A 12,308-nucleotide genomic window follows, 5' to 3' on the forward strand; every position below is an offset into this window, starting at 1 on the left:
TCCAGAACGGGCTGCGATGAAGGAATATATTTCCGAGAGTCTCCGTAAGGGACACATTCATCCTTCTGTTTCTCCCGTGGCGGTGGGGTTCTTTTTTGTAAATAAAAAAGACAGTGGTTTACGCCCTTGCCTCGATTTTCGTGAGTTAAATAAGATAACTGTGAGGAATACGTATCCCCTTCCACTTATTCCTGATTTATACAACCAGTTATCCGGAGCTAAGTGGTTTTCGAAATTAGATCTACGGGGAGCGTATAACCTTATCCGAGTCCGGGACGGGGATGAGTGGAAAACCGCTTTTTTCACTACTGAAGGGTTGTTTGAAAATTTGGTAATGCCTTTCGGCCTGAACAATGCTCCAGCGATCTTCTAAAATTTCATAAATCATGTGTGCTCTGATTTTATTGAACGTTTTATGGTGGTATATTTGGATGACATATTGATCTACTCTCCTGATAAACAGACTCACATTGGTCATGTTCGGGCAGTTCTCCAAAGGCTCCGGGAAAACTGTCTCTTTGCTAAACTAGAAAAATGTTTATTTTTTGTCCAGGAACTGTCTTTTTTGGGGTTCATCGTGTCTGCTGAAGGATATCGCATGGATCCTAATAAGGTGCAGGCCATTGTCGAGTGGGTTCAACCTTGTGATTTGAAGGCTCTGCAGCATTTCTTAGGATTCGCCAATTATTATCGTAAATTTATAAGGGGGTTCTCACAGGTGGTTAAACCCCTCACAGACATGAATCAAAAGGGGGCTGATATCAAGAATTGGTAAACCGCAGCGGTAGCGGCATTTCAGTTTTTGAAAAAGTGTTTCATGTCTGCCCCGGTTCTGATTCAACCGGACCCGTCTGAACCATTTATTGTTGAGGTGGAAGCTTCAGATGTGTTGGTGAGGGTGGTATTGTCCCAGGAACCCGCCACTTTGACCAATTTGAGACCTTGCGCCTTTTTCTCAAAGAAATTCTCCCCTGCGGAGAGAAACTATGATGTGGGGAATCGAGAACTTCTGGCCGTAAGTTGGCCTTTGAAGAATGGAGGCATTTTTTGGAGGGGGCTGTCCATCCTATAACTGTAATTATGGACCACAAAAACCTAGCTTACATTGAGTCAGCTAAAAGGTTGACTCCCAGACAGGCTAGATGGTCACTTTTTTTTCCCGATTCAACTTCTCGATCACTTTTCGGCTAGGATCCAAAAATGTCAGAGCGGATGCCTTGTCAAGCAGTCTAGATTCGGTGACCCCCCCGGGATCTCCATCCTTCAGCCTGGGGTGTTGGTGGCAGGTATTTCTAATATGTTGGAACGGGAGATTCGGGAAGGCCAGTCTCTTGCACCTCCGGCTAAGCCGGTGGATAAACTTTTTGTGCCAGCTCAGTTTCGTCTCTAGGTCCTCCGGGAGTTCCATGACTCAGTTCTGGGTGGACATCCAGGGATCTCGGCCACCCAGAAGGCCATTGCTAGAGTATTCTGGTGGTCTTCTTTAGCCTCTGATGTTGGGGAATAAGTGTCTGCATGTGATGTTTGTGCTCGTGCAAAAACCGCCCATAACCGGCCAGCCGGGGAATTGGTACCACTGCCAATTCCTGAGAGACCATGGACTCATCTGTCCATGGATTTCATCACCAACCTTCCCCCCTCCAAGGGTAATACCGTTGTCTGGGTTGTGGTGGACAGGTTTAGTAAGCAGGCACATTTTGTACCTTTGGCAGCTCTACATAATGCGGAAACATTGTCCAGATTGTTTGTTGAGAATCTGGTGTGGTTGCATGGGGTACCCCTGAATGTGGTGTCTGATAGGGGAGTGCAATTTGTTTCCTGATTTTGGAGAACTTTTTGTAAGAGGTTAGGTATTGGTCTGTCCTTTTCATCCGCTTATCATCCAGAGACTAATGGGCAGACTGAGCGGACCAATCTGTCTCTGGAGCAAATTCTGCGTTGCTTGACCTCAGCCCGACAGGATGATTGGTGTTCTGTGTTAACATTGGCCGAGTTTGCATTTAACAACCGCATTAACCAGTCTACGGGTACATCACCCTTTTTCTGCAATTATTTGTTTCATCCTCATTTTGGAGAATTTTCCAGTTTGAATTCTGGATGTCCTGGGGCGAATGAGACGATCCAGCGGTTGGGGGAGGTATGGCGGGAGGTCCAGAGTAGCATTACGAAGGCCCAGGACAAATTTAAATTTTTTGCTGACAAAAAACGATCTGCGGGACTGGTGTTTCAAATTGGGGATAAGGTATGGTTGTCCACAAAGAATATAAGGCTCAAGGTCCCCTCGGCGAAGCTTGGACCCAAGTTTATAGGTCCCTATGAAATTACCAAAGCAGTTAATCCGGTGGCTTTTCGGTTGCGTCTCCCGCCATCTTTGTGGATCCCAAATGTTTTCCATAAGGCCCTTTTGAAACCGATGAGGTCCGGTGGGGAGGGATCATCACCTTCCCCGCCACCGGTTTTGGTAGACTGGCAGTCGGAGTACGAGGTGGAACGAATTGTCGACTCCAGGTTGGTCCGTCATGCCCTTCAATATCTGGTACATTGGAAAGGCTACGGTCCAGAAGAACGCTCGTGGGTTCCTGCTCGATCAGTTCATGCGGATCGGTTGATCCAGGCCTTTCACGCCAAGTACCCTGAGAGACCTGGAGGTCCGGTGGACCCCCATTGAGAGGAGGGTACTGTCATGATCCATGATGGGGTTTCGCTTTGACCCGTCCTGACCAGACTGGGGCTTAATTGTTCTGCCTCTCTCTGGCAGAGGGCAGCTATTTAATGCTCACTGGACCTATGTCCTGTGTCAGTTATACTCCTGCCCTCGGCTGAGTTATTTGACCTCTTGTGTACATGTGCCTTGTGCCTGATAACTTGTTGCTTGTTTGGTTTTGATCCGGTTCTGTCCCTGTTACGAGTTCTGCCTGCCCCTCTTGTACCACACCGCTCTCTCGTGTATGACCCTCTGCTTGTGACTCGACTACTCTCTGCTCGTCCCATTGGTACCGCAACGCCCTGTTGGCTTTGTCTGACCTCCCGTCTGTTTATCCCTCCTGTATCTCGTTTGCTTGTACTGTGTATGAACTCCGTTTTGCCCGACTCTGAGTTTTCTATCTGAGTCGCTAAGCCCCGCCCCCTTGCAGTCACATGACTGTAGGTCCTGTGCCGGCTTGCTAACCTTCAGCGTTCAGGTCCTGTGCATCTGTACTTTCTGGCTGTTCCTGTCCTCAGGGGTCCCTACAGTGCGGGTGAGTCCCTACTCAGCGGAGGCTGTACGCCTGCGCTGTCAGGATCCTGATAAACACTGTATACAGCTGTACGCTTGTGCTACATTACCCATTTACAGCTTTTCATATTCTTGTGTAATCCATACTGGGCCTGAGAGCGTTTGTGTCTGCCTCCTGAAATATATACGGAGATTCAGAATGTTAACACTATACTATATATATATATCTTGCATCTGGTGATACTGTACCCTTTTTCAACTTTTTATTTTATTGTGTACTCCATACTGAGCCTGTGAGCGTCTGTGTATGACTCATGAAATATATACAGAGATTTACTGTTATCCCTAAACTGTATAGAGCTGTACGCTTCTGATACAGTACCATATATCTGCTGGTATTTTGGGTCCATTTTCCAAAACATGAGGAAGCATGGTGGAAGAGGACACGGACATGGGCGTGGGGGGCCACCTGGTACTGATGGTGGTGGTGCATCTGCTGGTAGTGCCAAAAACACAATAGCAGCTAAGGCAGGAGGTGTTGAGCCTTCGTCATGGTGTAGCTCTGGAAGGCATGTAAGGCTCCCTTTTCTGGGAGTAGGTAGACTGCTTTTAAAGCTGGAGCATCAGGAACTGTTTTTGGTTTACATTGCTGAAACAGCCTCCAGCTCTATCGCCTCCTCTTCTGAAGTTTCAAAAAACGCAAGCACTGAGTCGTCAGTGCAGGCTTCTGGTCAGGAGCAACCCCTTTCCTTGTGTCCTTCACCCACACCAAAAGTGAAAGCTGCGGCAGCACACACTTCAGATTACTCCATGGAGCTCTTTTCACATACCATGCCTGGGTTAATTAAAAATGTGGCCCATCATATACTGGAGCATTCCAAATGGAAAAAAGTAACACAGCATTTCAGAAAAGGAAAAAAACAGGAGAAAAATGGAGTACAGAGCTATTTAAATGTAGTTAAGCTTTTATAATAGCAAAAAAGACACATATAAGAGAAAACAACAAATTAATGTATACATGGATAAGGCATCATGTGAATAAATAACCCAGAACCAAATAGAACAAACAGACCAGTATCTGAATAATAGTCATAATATCCAAATGGGTAACCTACTGAAGGGTAAATGGATAAAAAAGTAGTTTAATGAACCGGAGCTATAAATATGACTGAATAATCCCTCTCTTTTTTACTATTGTAAAAATTATTGCACTTTGCCCAATATGTTAAATCAATAACATCTCACAACAGCAGTGGAAGTGGCTGACAAAGACATCGAAGAACCTCAATATAATATGAATGCAAAGTTGCCTACACAGGTTCCACAGTGCCTGAAGCAGCCACAAAACACGACCGCAAGGAGGTCAAGTCATGGAGAACATAAAGAAATGGAGGACAAAAATACACGTGGTAAAAGGTGTTGATAGAAAGGGACAGGCAGAGATAAAGCTGCGCTAAGTGTAAATAATAAACCGCCCAAATAGGCTATAGAAACATACCCATCATGGCTTGATTTTGCACAAGTGCTGGTCAGGAATACCCCAACGCGCGTTTTGCGGTTGGAATACCGATTCCTCGGGGGGGCGTGGCTTGAATGGTAAACATGCCTGTTTAAGTATGCAGCTGAAAGCGGTCATCTGACTCAAAAGAGCCGATATGATGGTAAGGATGGGCACATGCGTGTCACAGCAGAGGGAGGCTCCACCTCCTGAGTTATCACAGGACGCGCCCGCGATGTCTGATGATGACCGGCGCCCAGCCTTCACAAGGACAACGCCGGGGGCATGCCGTGCAGCAGAACGGTGCCCGGAAGACGGCCCAGAGCAGACCGCCAACCAGGAAGTGCTCAGAGCACATGACTCACCGACGTCACCGGGGAGCGGCCGGCGCCTCAGCCGTCACCCTGGCAATGCAGGAATCAATAAGACACACCAACGCTGCTGGGGGGCGGTCGGCGAATGACCATCACCCCAGCAACGCCAATGCACGTCTCGGAGACAAAGGAGGGAGAGCCCACACCACCACCGTGAGCGCATACATATATAGGCGAAACAATGGTATGATTATGCAAACTGTACATGTATGTAAAGACAATTAATTAGTGTACAACAAAACACCTATGATATGATGGAGAAATATTGGAGAAAGAGAAACCAATCACAAACTAAAATGTTTCTATACTAATGCACAAAGCATGGGCAACAAACAAGGAGAATTGGAACTACTAACACAGGAAAAGAAATATGATGTCATTGGAATCACTGAAACTTGGTGGGACAATACACATGATTGGAATACAAGACTAGAAGGATACAACTTATTTGCAAGAAACAGAGTTGATAAACGAGGAGGGGGTGTCGCATTGTATGTTAGAAATGCGTATATCTGCACAGAGATTGAAGCTTCAGAGACTGGGAGATCTGTGGAAACTGTTTGGGTAAGAATACAAGGACAGAACAATGGAAAGGACACCATTGTAGGCATTTACTACAGGCCGCCTGTGCAAGCTGAAGATATGGATGAACTCTTTATGCATCAAATGGCCAAGTTCTCCAAAAAATATGACATAGTTGTCATGGGAGATTTCAACTATCCAGACATTTGTTGGGAATCTCTCTCAGGCAAAACTAACAGGTCAAGGAAATTCTTATCCTCTCTTGCTGACAACTTTATCTTCCAAAAGGTAAAGGAGAAAACAAGGGGAACTGCTACCTTGGATCTAATCCTTATAAACAGGGAGGAAATGGTTGAGGAGGTAAAAGTGGCTGGGACCCTAGGAGGTAGCGACCATGCTATTTTAGAATTTTGGATAACTAGAGGCGGAAGACCTGTGAAGACTCAGACGTCAAGGTTAGATTTCAGAAAGGCAGATTTTAAGGGATTCAGAAAGAGAATTGGAGGGATCCAATGGCTGGATATCCTTAAAGACAAAAATGTCCAGGAAGGATGAGAAATCTTGAAAAATGAAATTCTCTAAGCACAGTTGTCAACAATTCCGAAAAGAGGGAAGAATAGGAAGCATTTAAGGAAACCAGGATGGATGAACACAGAACTTAAGCACATGCTAAAAAGGAAGAAAAAAATGTTTATAAAATGGAAAGAGGGAGGCATATCTAAAGAAGAATATAATGCTGTCTGCAGAACCTGCAGGGCACAAATCAGATTATCTAAAGCTGAAAATGAATTGAGGCTTGCAAGAGATGTCAAAAGCAATAATAAAGGATTTTGGGGATATGTCAAAAGTAAAAGAAAAGTCAAAGATGCTATAGGATTTTTACAGGATGAAAATGATGAAATGGTAAGACAGGATGTTGAGAAGGCTGAACTTTTAAATTCCTATTTTGCATCTGTTTTCTCTCAGAAAGGAAATGTAACATCAACTGTTTTTCACTGTCCTATTAAGGGAATAGAAGAATCCAGGATATCTATAAACAGAAAGATAGTGAGGAAACACTTAGCTAACCTAAATGAATTCAAGTCTCCAGGTCCAGATGAATTACACCCCAGAGTACTGAAGGAGATAGCAGAAGAAATTTTTGAACCCCTCTCCATAATCTTTGAAAATTCTTGGAGAACAGGAGAAGTGCCAGAAGACTGGAGAAGAGCAAATGTTGTTCCTATCTTCAAAAAGGGGAAGAAGGTGGACCCAGGCAACTATAGGCCGGTGAGTCTGACTTCTATACCAGGAAAGATCTTTGAACAAATTATTAAACAACATGTATGTCAATACCTGGATAAGAATGAAGTGATTAAACAGAGTCAGCATGGGTTTGTAACTAATAAGTCATGTCAGACTAATTTAATTTCCTTCTATGACGGTATTACTGATTGGGTGGATCAAGGAAATGCTGTAGATATAGTATATCTTGACTTCAGCAAAGCATTTGACAAAGTATCTCATACAATCCTTATTGAAAAAATGACTAAGTATGGAATGGACAAGGCAACTGTTAGGTGGATTCATAACTGGCTTAGTGATTGGACCCAAAGAGTGGTCGTAAATGGCTGCACATCCAGTTGGAAGAATGTCTCAAGTGGGGTACCACAGGGCTCTGTCCTGGGCCCTGTATTGTTCAACATCTTTATCAACGATTTAGATGAAGGAATTGAGGGTAAACTGATTAAATTTGCTGATGACACAAAGCTAGGAGGGATAGCTAATACTAGAGAAGAGAGAGAGAGGATTCAAAAAGATTTAAATAAACTGGAGAAGTGGGCAGCAACTAACAGAATGGTTTTTAACAGGGAGAAATGCAAAGTACTACATCTGGGCAATAAAAATGAAAAAAGCATATATAGAATGGGAGGAATAGGGCTAAGTGACAGCACATGTGAAAAAGACTTGGGTATATTAATAGATCACAGACTGAATATGAGTCAACAGTGTGATGCAGCAGCAAAAAAGGCAAATGCAATTCTAGGATGTATTAACAGAAGCATACAGTCTAGATCACGTGAAGTCATTATTTCCCTCTACTCCTCTTTGGTCAGACCTCATCTGGAATATTGTGTCCAATTTTGGGCACCACATTTTAAAAAAGACATTAACAAACTGGAGCAAGTTCAGAAAAGAGCGACCAGAATGGTGACCGGTCTGCAAACCCTGTGTTATGAGGAAAGGTTGCAGGATTTGGGAATGTTTAGTTTGCAAAAGAGAAGACTGAGAGGAGACTTAATAGCTGTCTACAAATATCTAAAGGGCTGTCACATTGTAGAAGGATCAACTTTATTCTCATTTGCACAAGGAAAGACTAGAAGCAATGGGATGAAGCTGAATGGGAGGAGACACAGATTAGATATTAGAAAAAACTTTTTGACAGTTAGAGTGATCAATGAGTGGAACAGGCTGCCACGAGAAGTGGTGAGTTCTCCTTCAATGGAAGTCTTCAAACAGAGGCTGGACAGACATCTAACTGGGATGATTTAGCGAATCCTGCTTTGAGCAGGGGGTTGGACCAGATGGCCCAGGAGGTCCCTTCCAACTCTACGATTCTATGATTCTATGATTCTATGATTAAATATACAACCATAATCATGACATATCATCTGGATGAACATTTAGAGATTGGAAATAATTGAATCAAAAGATTCCAGTATGCAGTACAAGTTGTCCACAGAATGGATGATTGATGGTAAATATCGCCTTCCATCTTGCTCAACGATCGCCATCATAAAACATTCATGATTCGCAAAGTGAACCAAATGACCATCGTGAAAAAAACTAAAACCAAACATAAGTAGAAAACCAAATTAAAATACAAATAAAAACAATAATTTAAAAACAATGGGTAAGGAGACCATACATGAGGCAGGGAAGCTAAAGCTTGAATAAATCACAAAAAAGATGCAAAGCCCAGCATATCGTTTAGACCATGTGGTGTCATGGTACCATGATCCACCGGCATTCCTTCTGAGCCAGAAGGCGTTTAATATCTCATCCTCATATACCGCTTTTTACATGTTGAATACCCCTAACTAAAAAAGTCGTAGGGTCACAATTATGTGCCTCTTTATAGTGGCTTCATATTGGGCAAAGTGCAATCATTTTTACAATAGTAAAAAAGAGAGGGATTATTCAGTCATATTTATACTGTAGCTCCGTGGTATTAAACTACTTTTTGATCCATTATCCCTTCAGTAGGCTATCCATTTGGATGTTGTGACTATTATTCAGATGCTGGTCTGTTTGTTCTATTTGGTTCTGGGTTATTTATTCACATGATGCCTTATCCATGTATACATTAATTTGTCGTGTTCTCTTATATGTGTCTTTTTTGCTATAATAAAAGCTTAACTATATTTAAATAGCTCTGGACTCCATTTTTCTCCTGTCTTTTTCATAAGTTTTGGAGTCATCTCTATTATATATATTATTGAGGCATACTAAGGTATTTACAGATGATGGATTGAAAATGTCTTTTTGGAGTATTTTTTTCATATTTCAGAAAAGGAACATGATACCAACAGTAAAATATGGTGGTGGTAGTGTGATGGTCTGTGGCTATTTTCCTGCTTCAGGGCCTTGAAGACTTGCTGTGGTAAATGGAACCATGAATTCTACTGTCTACCAAAAAATCCTGAAGGAGAATGTCCGACCATCTGTTCATGACCCCAAGCTGAAGTGCACTTGGGTTATGCAGCAGGACAATGATCCAAAACACACTAGCAAGTCCACCTCTGAATGACTTAAGAAAAACAAAATTAAGACTTTGGAGAAGCCTATTAAAAGTCCTGAGCTTAATCCTATTTAGATGCTGTGGCATTACCTTAAAGAGGTGGTTTATTATGCTCGGAAATCCTCCAATGTTGCCGAATTACAACAATTCTGCAAAGATGACTGGGCCAAAATTCCTCCAGAGTCTTGTAAATGACTCAATGCCAGTTATCGCAAAAGCTTGATTGCAGTTGTTGCTGCTAAGGGTGGCTGAACCAGTTATTAGGTTTAGGGGGCAATCACTTTTTACACACAGGACCCTGTAGGTTTGGATTACTTTAATAATAATTTTATTTCTATAGTGCCAGCATATTCCACAGCACTTTACATTTTAGAGGGAACTTGTAATGACAATAAAAGACATTACAGATAACAATAATCACATAAATCAAGAGGAGTGAGGGACCTGCTCGCAAGCATACAATCTTTTTGCCTTAATGAAGACCTTCATATAAAAACTGTATTTTATGTTTACTTTTATTATTTTTATCTAATATTTAAATTTGTTTGGTGATCTGCAACATTTAAGTGTGACAAACATGCAAAAGAATAGGAAATCAGGAAGGGGGAAAATATTTTAACCACAACTCTATACTCTCCTCTGGCAATCAGAGATTGCCAGTGTTAGTTTCATGAAAAAGAAGGGTTATTTCAGGTACCAAGATCTAGCATTAGAGTGTGTTCACACTACCTGAGTCCTCTTAATTAGCCTCGCAGGAAATCTTCTGGGTGGTGCAAACGCTTGCAGTGCATATAATGAATCATAAGAAGTAGAAAGAAATGAAGCACTCACCCAATCCTGTATAGACTTGTGGTTTATTCCATTAAGTAGAAAACATGGTTAGATGTGGTGGTGCAGGTGTCAGGGGAGTGATTCATGAGAATAAGAGACCTGACGGACTACAGCCGTTTCATGCCTTTCTGGCGCTTCTACAGGTCTAGTGCTAGTTTCATGCTACTTTGACCTGGAGTTGGATGTGTTGGTTGTTTGAGGAGGTATTTGAAGTGGTGTTCAGAAGACTGTTGCTTGGTAATTTGTCCGTGTGCATATCCTCATCCTCTCCTATTTTGTTTTTCTTTCTTTTATTTCCTGGTGTTCCACTCTGTTGTTTGTGAGTGCATCTTTGTAAGACTGATATTTTCTTTTATCCCTGTACATCTTCTTTTCTCCCCACTTCTCTGGGTGGGGGAGGGACAGATAAGGGCTGATTTAGGAGCTCAGTAAAGCACATGGCCCCAATGTCTTCACCATCAGAAGTAATCTGGGGAGCAGGGATAACTAGGGCGCCACTAGCTTTAGGGATAGGGAAGGTGCCCCTAACCCTGAGAGATCTTGCAAAAGTGCTGTGACATTATTATTCACCACAACCAATAACACTAGAAAACATATATTTTTGCAATACATCTACAATATATGTACAACATATTGCCAGGTGGCTGCTGGACGGTCCTAGAGGAGAGATATATATCATTGAGATTGGTAGATTGGGTGATGAAAAACCAGGAAAGCAGGCTTCAACTTGTATAGTGCTGTTAATAGGGTGTATCAGGGCCTGGATTACGAGCAGTCAAAGAGAAGGTACTGGCTGCTTACATATCCCCATCCTGGGGGCATGGTATGGTATGTAAAATGGAGACTAGTTGTATCACTCAGTGTCTGTGACTGGAGGTGTGTAGACTAATGTGTTGGTGCTTGCTAAGGACTCAAGAACTGGACACTAATCCAAGCAGACAAACCAGCAATACTGTATGTACTATCTACTGTGCCAGAAGAAAACTCTCTTTTTACTTGGTTTCCTGAGACGTTTATGAAGTCTTATTAATCCCGCCTGAACATTTTACTGAAACTGCTTCCTGTGCCTACCATGAACTCAACCAATTGGGTAGAAACCCTACAATATATATAGTGTATATGTATAAAAAGATGTGTGTGTGTATATACAGTATATATACAGTAGCTCTGGCAAAAATTAAGAGACCACTGCAAAATTTCCAGTATGTCTGATTTTTCTGCTGAGAACAATGGGGTCACACTTTTACTCCAGTTTTAGAAGTGACATTAAAACATTCACAATTGACGAGAAATCAGAGTTTACAGGAAAAAAAAGTTTAGAAACATTTTTCCTGTATAGTGACTTGTATATAAGGCACAATTTAAAAAAGATTTGAAAAAATACAATTTAAGTAAACCAAAATTAAATTTTTTGTTAAAAAATAGGAAATTACAGGAAACAAGAAATGAAAAAATAATACACCCTGTATTAGACATAAAAGAGGGCTTCAACCATGTTCTGTTCAAATTGTCATATATAGGTCTCCTAGGCTCGTAAAGGCTATGCACTTTTTAGGGTTACATACAAAGGAAATGTACTCCAGAACATGGAATAGACTATGAGTGAGCAATATAATACTGATAAATTTTGAACACTTTTTTTTAGGGTTATATACCAACGAAATGTACTCCAAACCACAGAATAGTCTATAGGTTAGCAATATAAAACCAATAGGGGTATGTGCATGTGTTGAATAAAATTTCTGTACCATTTCTGCATCTCTAGGCAGGAAAAACGTGCTTTTGGTGCATTTTTTGCCGTGTTTTGGGTGCATTTTTCCCATGTTTTTAGTGCATTTTTTGATTGCTTTGAGTGAAGTCAATGGTGAACAACGCTGGGCAAAAACACACAGAGAATTAACATGCAGCAGATTATTTTCTGCACCATTTCTGCAAGTCAAAAATACTCAATACACTTCATGTTTATCACTCACTTTGCTGGTATCAGACTTTGCTTCAGATTTTATCACAAATCTCTGCAGAAAAAAACGAGACAAGAACACATCAAATCTGCATCGTGTGCACATAGCCTAAATTTTTGAACAA

The sequence above is a fragment of the Dendrobates tinctorius genome, unplaced genomic scaffold, assembly GCF_039654945.1.
Source record: "Dendrobates tinctorius isolate UK_male_01 unplaced genomic scaffold, ASM3965494v1 ptg000086l, whole genome shotgun sequence".
Lineage (NCBI taxonomy): Eukaryota > Metazoa > Chordata > Amphibia > Anura > Dendrobatidae > Dendrobates > Dendrobates tinctorius.